Source organism: Manis pentadactyla, chromosome 11, assembly GCF_030020395.1.
Source record: "Manis pentadactyla isolate mManPen7 chromosome 11, mManPen7.hap1, whole genome shotgun sequence".
Lineage (NCBI taxonomy): Eukaryota > Metazoa > Chordata > Mammalia > Pholidota > Manidae > Manis > Manis pentadactyla.
The window spans coordinates 89,022,360-89,034,656 of record NC_080029.1 but is presented as its reverse complement, the minus strand read 5'-3'; positions in this window follow the sequence as shown (position 1 = coordinate 89,034,656).

Below are 12,297 nucleotides of genomic sequence, written 5' to 3'. Positions count from 1 at the left end.
AATGGCTAATTCCTAGAGTAGAACAGTAAGCTGTGGAAGACTAGTTAAAGAGTGGGAAAATGTTCATGGTGTATTAAGTGAAAAAGCAGATCACAAAACACTATTACAGTATGGCCTAATTTTTAAAATGTACGTGGATGTGTTACATGCACACACACACAATTCTGAAATAAACACAAAATCTGATTATTTCTGAAGGGTGAGTTAATGGAATGTGTTCTTTCTTTCTACCTGTATTTTAAAAAGAGATATGTATATATTATGTGATAAGGAAAACAAGATTATTTTTTAATATGAGAAGAAGCAGTAAGAAAACTTTTGGGTTGATGTTCCTTAGTGTCCACATGAGTTCAAGTACCATATTGGCCTGAGGGTAAGAAAGAGGCTTTAATATATGCAAAGTGCTTGAAGGAGAGAAAGTGTGTGGGAACAGACTGCCCACATAATCTGTGGGAAGCAAGCTTTATCAAGCACCTGAGAGAAGGGCTTCCTCCTTGCAGGCAAGTGCAGGAGCACGCATGGAGCTCAGAGCGTTGGCTTTGGCGTGGGGGTCTGGGGCTGCTCCTGTCCCCAGCCAGTGGGCTGGTCGCTCTGTGCCAGCACCACCACAGGATCTCACTAGGCCCGCCCGGGGCTAGCCTGCTTTACACACAGACAGGTCCCCAACACTTTCATCATTGGTACAGAACCAGGCTAATGATCTAAACCTGGCCCCTTGTTTTACAAATTAGAAAACCAAAGCTCAAAATGATAAAGTAGCCTCAAGCCTCCCAGCTAATGGCAGAGCTGAGATTAGAATCCAGGTCTCTCTGTTGTCTGGGCAGTGACTTCCAGCTTCCTTGCTTTTACATCTAGTGTCTTACAGATTCTCAGCATAGCCAAGAAATAACACCTGGAAGTGGAGACTAGAAGCTAAGACCGTGTTCCAGAAAGCCTCTAAAAACAAACATTTATATGACTACGTAGTTGAAATGATAGAAGAGACACAGTGAACTTTCTCCTCATAGAATCTTGTTAAGACTTTTTTTTTACCCTTAACTGTTACTTCTCCTTAAAAGGCATAGTACTGCCATGGAATCATAAGTCACAAGCCAAGTTGTAAACAACCATCAATACATGGGAAGAGCTTGCTTAATTGAAATTCTTGTGAAAAAAGGCCAGGAGCCTCCATTCCATTTTCCCATCAACACTTAGCACTGAAACTCATCTAGTGAACTATTACTCCTTTCCTGGGCTACAGATATAGACAAAGTGGTCTCGTCTTGATCACAAGACAAAACAGTTCATATCTAGAATAGTGTCTACAGTCATGGGCATCACTTAAGATACTGGCCACTTAGCACCCAGAGAGCACCAACAGGAGGCCCCCACACCTGCGAACCCCACACCCAGCAGTGGGGCCTTGGTGGGAATATGTGTGTGTGCTCAGCTGGTGGAAGGGAGCCAAGCAGATGGGAGGAAACAAGGCAGGACGAATATTAAATGGGTGAAATTTTCAGAGAGGGAGATTTGACTCAACCTAAGGAAGACATTTCTAATAATCAGCAGTGCTCAGCATTTCCATCATGGAAGGACTGACACAGAGGTACATGACCATCGCTCAGAGATGCTGGAGGGACTTCCTTCCCTGGGAGAGTGGCAGGGACTTGAACTACATCACCTCTGTTCTCCTTCCCAACCATGAGAGATTACAACTAACTGAGGCCATTTCTTAGACAAGGTAAGAAACACTAGACCATAGAGCTGGGAGAGAGAGACCTCACAGCTTGGGTTAATGAGAAAAGGAAAGGATCTTGGGGTCTTATTTACCTGGTTACTTTGTGTGGATTTCTTCTCCTATCCCTGGTTCACAGGTTAATTGCCATAGGTTCAGCTTATCTATTTTTTTTTTCAAAAGAAAAATGCAGTAGAATCCAATAAAACACATTCTCAAAATAGCTCCTTGTATCTGGCCTGATAAATCACTTTTCCCTGCTATTAAATATATTCCATCTTTGAAACTCTAGAAGGATTTCTGATCAGTGCCTGGCCACTCTGTAAGCCTGTATCACACACATTGTGCACACCTCTGAAGACCTGGTTAATCAAAATGCACTAGCGTGAAGCCAGGAGGACTAGATCTATTTGCGAGGAAGGGTGTCCCAGCTTCCTCAGACTTCTCTCAGAGTTTACTCAACTTACCAGGCTCCAAAGAGACTGAGACTTTGAGGACAGTTTTCCATTCTTGAATTAAATGAAGTCCCCACCTTCATGAGTGGTAATGAATGCTCAGTGTTTCTCAAGCTTTGAACTTGTTCACTTTCAGCACCAGAGAAAAAGGAAGAACAGAATGAAGCTTCTAAGGTATGTAAAGTCTTTATCAGATGCGAACCTCAACTTCTATTCCAAAAATTGTCCCATTGGTTTAGTGGGAAAATGTATTTAAATGCTACTTCCAAACTATAATGAGCTAGTAATTATAAACTGTCAAAATCATCATAGTAAGCTTTTACTAAGGATGGTGCTATGGGGAATGCTGTAAGGACTGAGCTAATCAAGAGGATCCCTGCCCTCAGAGGGTTGTGTCGGCTCTCAGAAATGTCCATCACCCTGCGGACAGCACCCTATAGGCAGCCATAGCATTATTATAAAGTTCAGTGAAACAGATATCTAGATCATGTGTAAGAAATGAAGTTGGAGAGAGTATCTGCTCATGAAAAAAACAAAAAACCAACCTCTGAGGTTTATTGGTAACAGATAAGTGGATCCTGGTTGCTCATGTATCAGGGAACCACAGCTACAGAGGCTTGGGTCTTCTATTATCACAGGGGTCTCTGGATTATATTGGGATTCAAATAAAGCAGGCTGCCGAAAGAAGACAAGAATCAAATGACCCAATAGAGCTAATGGTGTGTGTCTTAGCATAATGTGAAAGTACTACCAGTTCTACCAGTTTATTTTTGGTGAATGGGTAGAAGTTTAATCTATTTATGGAGCTCAGTTATTACCCAGGAGGGAAGGATGTTCTTTGCAGCAGGAGAAACATAAATATCTATGGGTTTAGTGAGTCACAGTTTTTCTTGCTGAAGGCTGGTTTGAGAACCTTCCCACAGGGACCACTGCACAGGCTGGTTAATGGCTGTGGGGAAATGCAAGTTCGAGGTGCCCTGCTGCCCCTGTCCTCAGCCACCAGGACTTTGGTGTGGGAAAAGGAGTTATGAGGATGATAATGATGACAACAATGATTATTGATTATAATAATAACAGCTTCCCTTCCGAGTGCTTACTATGAGTCAAGAGCTGCTTCAGAAAGAACAAGTTATAAAAGTAAGAGCACTTGGCATTTCATTTTGTGTTCATATCTTATGACTGTGGCAGCTATTGGTGGCTCACCTTTCCACTAAGAGCTTTAAATCAGATTCTTATATTCACACATGATGCTAACAACTTCATCCGTTTCCATGGTTAAGCTCGAGCAAAACTTCATTGTTTGCTCAGCCAGAACATTTTCTTGCCGATTTATGCGGTGAACACTTTGGTTAAGCAACAGGACCTGGCCAGTTCATTGAAGTCTTGGCCCTGTGTACATGCTCAGGCATTAATGTCCCAAGCAGAGCCAGCTTCCTGATGGGAAGGGTCAGAGAGATCACACTGCTTCAATGAATGGCCCCAGGCTTTTCTGGAAACCTGGCAGGCTTGGGGTGTGTGTGTGATGGGCAGAGCACGCCGGGGCAGAACTGCCCAAGTACAGCCAATTCTGCGTAGTCTCTTTGGGGGCTTCTCTGTACCCCAACAATTAGATTGGAAAGGTCACAAAGTGTGTTAGCAAGAATAGGCTAGACATAAAGCCTGGGCTTTGTCTTTGACTTTAGAATGTACCTAGGAACGTTCTGAAATCCTCTTTGATGGCAGAGAGATAATGGCAATGACACTGGCTTTGGAGTGAGATCCAGTTGAGTATATAACCCCTCTAAGGTTCTTCTCCTGTGATGGGGGGATTCTGCCTCCTGCTTCACGGGTTTGCGGTGTGGATTAAGGGAGATTAAACGGGCAGGTCATTGCTCAGATGACAACCCAGCTAATTCTCAGTTCTCTTAGGTCTCTGCTATTATATGCTTCTCAGAAGTGCTTCCCCTGTCCACTCTGTGTAAAATATTCTCTACCCCTCTGCCCTAACTTCTGAGCACCTACTCTGCTTTAGTTTTCTTTATTATTACTCAAAATGTATGTTTGCTTTCTTATTTTACTGATTCTCTTTCTCTCACTAGAACATAGGCTTTATGAGGGCTAGGACTTTTCTCTTTCGGGAGTGATGGCACCTAATAGGTACTCAATAAATGTGTTGAATGAATAAATGAATGAATGAGATGAGTGAATGTAAATGCTTGGCCTAGTGGCTGACACAATCCTGGTACTTGAAGGATTGAAATTTCTGCTATCAGTTACATGTGGATTGGCAATGGGTAGAAGGCTCTCCTCTGCTGTAAGCTGTCTCAGTCTGCTCCAGGTTGGGCCGGGAAGGATGTAGAGGCCCAAGGGCTGGTGATGGAGGTGGCCACATCTGCAGAACTTCATGGGGCCTTTGGTGATGTAGGGTCCAATCTGTGGGAGCTGTAGGAAATTCCTCAACTCTCCACACATGGAACCCAGGCAGTGCTTGCAGGTCACAGCGGGACACTCCACATGCTCACCTGGGAGGCCACCTGGGCAAGGCAACATCGATTCGCTCCCTGGTATACATCATCTATTCCCACTTTTCTTCTGCTATGAGAATAGAGAATGGATTCTTGCTTTGATGCTTTCCATCTGGTCTAAACTTGCATAATGGATGTTTATTTATTTTAGAGTGTTTCATGCAAAATAAAGCTGCAGACACTTTGAGCTTCTATATCGTGTTCCTTGGCTTCCATATTTACAATAATCTCAAGAAATCTTTAGGGTACAATTTAAATCCAGGGGATAATCCTAGCCTCTTCCACTTCATTCCTGAAGACTCAATTTAAATATTCCTCCTTGTGTTAGTCAGGGTCCTCAAGACAGAGTCCCCAAGACAGAGTCAGATCACAGTGTGGGCCTGACTCAGTGAAGGGGATGAGGGGAGAAGGCGAGGTGGGGACAGGATAGGCCGTTGTGCTGCCTCAGGAAGCAGCAGCAAAGCCGCTGAAAGGCCCTGTGCCTCAGTCATCTGACAGTCCTGGACGGAGCACCTAGAGCACACCGGTTGTCGGCAGGGAGCAGCCCTTTGAAAGTGGGGTCACAATGTAAACACAACAGTGGACTTACAAGTGTAGCACTTGGGGCCCTGGATCAATTGCATTCACTGAAGAAGTAAGTCTGTAAGGCATGTTCTCATGACTCCCATACTCCCTCATGAAGCTAGATGATGTCATAACCATCCCCTAAAACTGGTAGACTCACTGTACTACCAGGCTGCCCACTAGGAAAGCTGGTATCAGGCCTCTTAGGAAGTTGCAAACTAAATGGTGAACACAGATATGATAATGGATGGGTAGAGTCCCTTCCTCCCGAAGCTGCCCCAGCCACAGTGGTTCCCCAGTATTCCTTGAGCCAAGAACGTACCACTCAAAAGTTGGTCTGCATCCTCAGATTCACCTACATCCCTTTTCCTTAGGATACAAACCTGTGCGCAGTAGGGCTCGGTTGGTACCACTTCTGGAGGTTACAGCCGCCAAGAGCCAGAACCACCAACCACTCTTGCAGGTTGGCCTTGATGCACAGGCCTGCCTAGCGGCCCGTCTCCACTGCGTGGTGCTCTCTCAGAGGGGCTGCTGGCTCCTCCTTGTCCTGGGCCTTGGCTGTGGTCACTCGGGTCTGCCCTGCTGACTAACCACTAAGGAGAAGCTCAAGCAGTTGGGCCTGCAGTTTCATTTCCCTCAGAAGGCCATTTGGATTCTTTAGGAAAATTTTCTTATCCTCTCCGTAGTACCTTAATATTCCTATATCAATAATTTACCTTTGGGGAAATTATGAGCACATGCTTCTCTATAGCTCTACTATATTTATTGGCTGAGAATGAGAACAGTTAAAATAACATCTCAGACAAAAATTTCCTATAATCTGTACAGAGTAATCAATACTTGGAAGGAAGTTACTTGGTAACAGGGTCCACATTCCATTTTCTGAAGCATTCTTGTGTGCTCAGTTTTGTGGTCTCATACTTTTTCATTATTTCTCAACCACTGGTTGATGTGACTTCTCAGAACCAAGAGGTCCTGTGTGTGCAGATTTGTATAGCTGATCTCTGCTAAGTTTCTATTTTCCTAGAGTTTTAATATAATGGGACTAGGTCAATGAAGTGAATCCAAGAAATGGCTGATTTTGTTCCCCAGAGCCCTATTCTGTGGAACACTGACTGTCTGGTTTGTCTGTGGGAAGATGCAGCTGTTAGCAGGCAGCCTGTGTGCCCCAAAGAAAATGAGCAGAAGAGACCTTCCTCTGAACTTTGGAGCATGTGCTCCGGGCTGGAGGTGCCGGTGGGGCTTTGCTTTTCACCCTTTTAGAGTTTGCTGCTCCCGAATAAATGGCTGAAAATTGTCAGGAGGGGCTAAGAACTGTGACTAGTTTCTTTGGGGGGCCTAATATCTCCATTCCTGACCCCAGTATGTCACCTCCCCCATCTTCCCACTGAAAGGACTCAGAGCAGCTTTAAAACAAGGTGGGTGTTTGTGATCCAGTTCAGGATGGGGACTGATCACTCCTCTCCAGCAGTCGTTTTATTTCCATGACGGGGCTGACGCTCAGCCAGTGGAATCCCAATGAGCTAAGGGAACAGGGGGTGTATGTCAGGTTAATTCAGCTGAGGAAGTTGTGGCCTAGGTTTAGCCTTATAAGGCTGTGGTTCCGGTGGAAGCCAGGAGGCCTCCGCTTGAGCATCCAAAGTTCTGAGCGTTCCCGGATGACATCTGTAGTGTTTCCAGCACGCATTCGGCCTCCTTGGTTTCTTCCAGCGCTTTGATTGTGCAATCACAACTTGGCGTGTTCTTCCTCCTGTGAAATCTGTACATTGTCAGCTCTGACATCTCAAAGATAATTGCTGAAGCATTTTCATCAGGCTGGTTTATCGTAAAGCAGAGGCACTCTCACTGTTGTTTCTTGTAACCAGTGCCAGAGGAGTGATGGCTTAGGAGTCAGGAAGGCATGGCAGCACGAGGGTTGGCTTTGGAATTGGAGAGACAGAGGCTCAAGTCCTGACTTCCTTTTTTTACATTGAAGGATTTTAGGTCTTCAGGGGCTCAGATTAATCTGTAAACTGGAGAAGATGGTATTAACCTTGCAGGACTGTTGCGAGGATTAGATAGAATGTAAGGTAAGAGGTAAATAAATGGACTCATTAAGTTTTGTATAAATATATATGCGATGGGGGTATGTGTATGTGTAGTGATGGTCCTAGCAGAGGCATGGGAGTGGTTATAAGCTCATTGTGTATATCGGGAATCTCAGCCCATTTTTCAGCCACACATACTCACACGTACACAGTGCTGGCATGCATACACACACCACATACATGCATGCAGGCAAGCACACATTCCTTGGAAACCTCAGCTTTCCTTCTGATAAATAATTTGCTTTTGAGGCTGTTCCAGGACTACATAAGTGTGTCTGTGAGTTATTTCTCAAACCTCCCTAGTGTCTGGGAATGTCTGAGCTGGGTTCTGTGCTGTTACACACAGGGGCAGTCTACGCTGTTCCTTCTCAGCCAGAGAAAGGTAGCAGGTGTAATTGAAAGATGACCAGTTGCTTCTAACTCTCATTACTGACTAAGATCTGAAAGACAGAAATTGTTCTGAATCATAGTTTGAGACGTCTGGGAGAGAGAAGTATTTTTCTCTAGCTTTTGGAATACTTCCCTGTCATTGCAGCATTCACATTGTTCCCAAATAGAGTTTATGACAGACCTTTTTTGGCACAGTGAGGAAAGGTACAGTCTCTTCCCGTAGGAAGTCTCTATGCTAAAATACTGGTCACCAGCTTCTTAGCACAGTCCAAAAAGGTTTGATGTCTCATAATTATGAAATGGAACCCCAAGTAATACACACTGTGGAAAAAAAGGTAACTCCTGCCTGGAACTTGGCACATTTATCACATTTCAGCTATTAATATGTGGAGCTTTGTTTTCATTAATTACTCAGCCAATTGATTTAGCAAAATATTTATTAATGATACACTACATTCGAGGCACCTTTGAAGTGCTGGGAATACGGTGATGAACATGACAGAGAAGATGCTTGGCTCTCAGGGAGGCTGCAGTTCCTGAGTTAAGAAACAAGGTGCAGAGTGCTGGGGGAAGAAGAGCAGGGCACTCTGGGAGCACAGGGGAAGGGCACTGCGGGTAGACTTGCAGGGAGAGAAAGCGGAGCTTCAGTTGGGAGCTGAGAGTGATTTAGTGTGAATGGGTCCTGTGGCCATGAGTGAGGCTATAGGGGGCGGCGGGGCCAGATCATCAGGTCTTGCAAGCTCTAAAGAACATTGTGGGGAGTTTGAATTCTATTAGGTGCCACTGGGGAATCTAGGAAGGATTTTAAGTGGTGTCATGGGGGAAGATGGTCAGCATTTCATTTCAGAAAGATCAGTCTGGTGACAATGTCAGGTATGGGATGGAAAGGCTTATGTCTGGGAGCTGGACGGTACTTGGGATTTGTTGCTGTGATTGGTGTAAGAGAGGATGACTGCCTCAACTTTGGAGGTGGAAAGGAAAGAAGAAAGGGATTGAAAACATTATTTAGCAGAGAGAATCAATAGGATTGGGTAATTCATTGGATTGACAGGCTGAATAAAAGCAAGAACAAGGATGATGCCAAGTTGTGTAACTCAGGCAGTCAGTGATATGATGGTGTTTACTGAGACAGGGAGCAGAGGACGGGGAGCAGGTTTAGGGGAATGAGTGTATTCCAGTTTGGAGAGGTTGAGTTTGAGGTGTTTCTAACATTAAGTGGCGATGTCGAGTACACAGTGGGCTATCCAGATCTGAACCTCTGCAGAAAGATCAAGCCTGCAAATACAGATTCGGAAGTTCCTGGCATACACGTGGTACCTTAAGCCCTGAGGGTTCAGCCACTCAGAGGGTGTGGAGTGAGAAGTGGACCAAGGGCACATCTCTCAGGAAGGTAACACATTGAAGATGGGCAAGGGAAGGGAAATGGCAAAGTGATGAGAAAGAGCAAACAGAAAAGTAGGAGAAGGAGGAAGTGGGATGCGGGAGAGTGAGGGAGAGAGGGTTTCAAGGAGATAGTGGTCAAGTGTATCTGGTGCAAGCTAGAGATCAAGGCAGATAGAAAGCAAAAGTTTCCTTTGGATTTTACAGGAGGTGTAGGGGGTTGCTGTTGATCTTGGCAACAGGAGTTTAAGTGAGGTGGAGGTGAAGGCAGCTCGACTTCAGTGGGCTGCTGAGGGAGTGGAAGGTGAACAGGTGGTGAATATCTGAGGGCCAGGAGATAAGGCTGCAGCCAGAAGGCTGCGGGGGAGAGACCAGATTCAGAGTTCTGTTCTTCTTCTCTTCCTTCTTTCTATTTGTTTTTTAGAGTTAGGAGAGGCTTGAGGGTATTTAGATGCTACGGAAAAGGAGCTGTCAGGGAGGAGTTAAGCTATGATAACTGACAGAGGGAGTCACCCGAGAGGAAGAGGGGAACGTTCCAGATCACCTGTGAAGGAATTAGCCCCATGGCAGGGGCACCTTATCCACTGTGAGAAAGAGAAGGATTTACACACTAGTAGTTTTGGTGGCTGAAAACATAATTTTTCCTTTTTCCACCTCCTCCCCCAAATCATGGCCCCTTACTCTCAGCTCTATCCTTGTATTTATATCATTTTAAAACATAAGGCTTTATCTCCCTGGGCATTTCCCCTGTGTTTTAGACCATCAGCTGATACCTTTAATGACTTAGCTGTAAGTTTGGGAGGGCTGGGCATCTATTCACTTTGTACTACACCCCAGGGGATTAGGGCACACAACCTGTGGTCTCAGAACAGAAACAAATGAGATTAGTGCCTGGCCCCATTCATCTAGTGCTCTAACTGGCTGAGCAAATCAGCCACAGACACTGGGCAGCACTTTATGCAAGTTGGTGCTTCATCTTTCATTCTTGAAAAATACTTCAAGAGCTATTTTCAGTTCACTTAGGGAACGGACGGGAGTCTAAGTTGTATTTGCTTACTTTTTAATTGCTCTGGCAATTTGAAAGCATGACAAATATAAGACTTATCTTCTTAGGAACAATTTCCTTTAAATTCATTTGGTTGGCTTGGCTCTAAGTGGGTTTATGTCTGAGGGTAGGACTATCCAGGGGCAGTGACACTGGGGCAAATAATTAGCTTTTGTCCCCTATATAAATATTGTTTATATGTGTGAAGTAGGGCTGCAATGAGTATTAAGAGCAACTTGGAATGGGGAGAAAATGCCAGCGTGTGGCCCCTGATCAGTGTCCTGGAGCTGCTGTGGACAATAAACATCAATTCCCTGAGCAGTCTTTCCATCATCAGCCAGTAGACTGACCTCCTCCTCTCCATCCCCATGTCAGGTAGTTTGGGCCTCACCTAACACGTGTGGCCCAGAGGAGCAGCTGGATCACCCAGACTGTTGGGGCACGTGGCCCCTGGGCACCTGTAACCAGGAGAAAGACGATTTCTGGCGGCTGCCTCGGGGCTGCTCTCAATGTGACTGAGCAAACTTCCAAAATCTTGCTGGCCTTGGCATAAGGTTCTCAAACTTTGCTGTGCACTGGAATCATCTAGGAAGTTAAAATAAATACTGATGCCCAAGTTCCACATATTCTGACTTAATTGTTCAAGGCTGCATTGAGGACACTGTGATATAAAAAAAAATCTCTCTAGATGATTCTGATGGGCAGCTAAGTTAAACAACCACTGCTGTCAATCATGGGGGCTCTTGAAAGACTGGCTGAGCTGGAGATCACAAGATGCAAGAGGAACACCAATACCTGCTGAGCTCTTAAAAATACATTTTATTATCTGCAAGTTACTGCAGTATAATGGACTTACATTTGTATTTCAGGACTGCATTCATGTTTATTTCAGGGAATCCTTTGCGATGAAGGGTCCATTCATTACCATGGTTCTCTACATTTAGTATCTATCCCACGCTGTGGGCTTATTCACCAGTGTGGCACTTGGGCAAAAGAGAAGGGACTGTCTCCAGGGGAAACAATTTGGTTTCCATGTAAGTAGCCTCTGTGGAAAAGATGGAAACTAAGGAAAAGTCCTACTCCCAGGAGTCTGAACATCATTTCAATAGTACTTGGTAACATTGTTTCAAGATGAGTTTAGAAATGGTTTCTTGGCAGGATCAGAGTTCTTGAGGAACTGGGAGGAAAAGCAGGACCCTATGTAAACCAAAAACACGCACAGTTGTATATTTGAATTGCATACTGCCCAATGCTAGCATGCCTATAGAAATGAGCTGAGTAACTGCAGTGGCTCAGGTTTTATCTGTTGGCATGAATCCGTGTTTAAATCTGGATGAACTCTACAGGAGAAAACATAGTATTCATTTCTACTGGAGCCAAGGGTGAATATTTTTAGGTGAAATAAATAAAAATACACCTTCTTACTTATTCTCAATACTTAAAGAGGTTAATCCAGGGACAGTGTGCTTCCTGGAGAGGGCATCAAAGAGGACTCAAGTCTGAGCAGCTTTCTTTGAGACTCGAACAGTTCTTGTTGGGACCTTGATGCCTACGTTCTCTCCCTTTACTTCATCCTGGTCCCATGTTTCCTCAGGATCCACCAAAGATTTACTCAAATGCTATAGAGAAAACATCACGGTCTTTTCATAGGTTAAGCGATTCGAAGCTGGTGGTTTCTCTGAAGAGTCTTCATGGAAAGCAAAGGTTTTCCTTGGTGGACAACTCCTTTTGTTGCTTTAAGTCCCAGCTTGTTTATCTGGCAACTGAGTTAGTTATTTTTCTTGTTCAATGTGTTTATGATTGATTGTGTAATTTTCTTAGCCTCGATTATTTAGAGCCACAGTCACATTGTTCAGAAGTCCTGAGGTTATTTTGCTGCTCTTCTCAGTCTTGCCTTCTAGGAATTACATTGATCTGTCCCCCAAATACTCTTTGAGAAGAACGACATGGTGGTTCATCAAAATCTCCCCTTCATACAATTTCAGCTCCTTTGGGAACCTTGCACTGAACATGGTTAGGGTCAGTGCTCTTTGTGAATGTGGCCAACTGGAAAACTCTTCCTGATGTAAAGAAGAGTGGGATTTTACACAGGTAGAGTTGGCTATTGTGTCGTGATTCCATCCATGATGCCTTGTGAACTGTTTCTGGCAGCCATTTA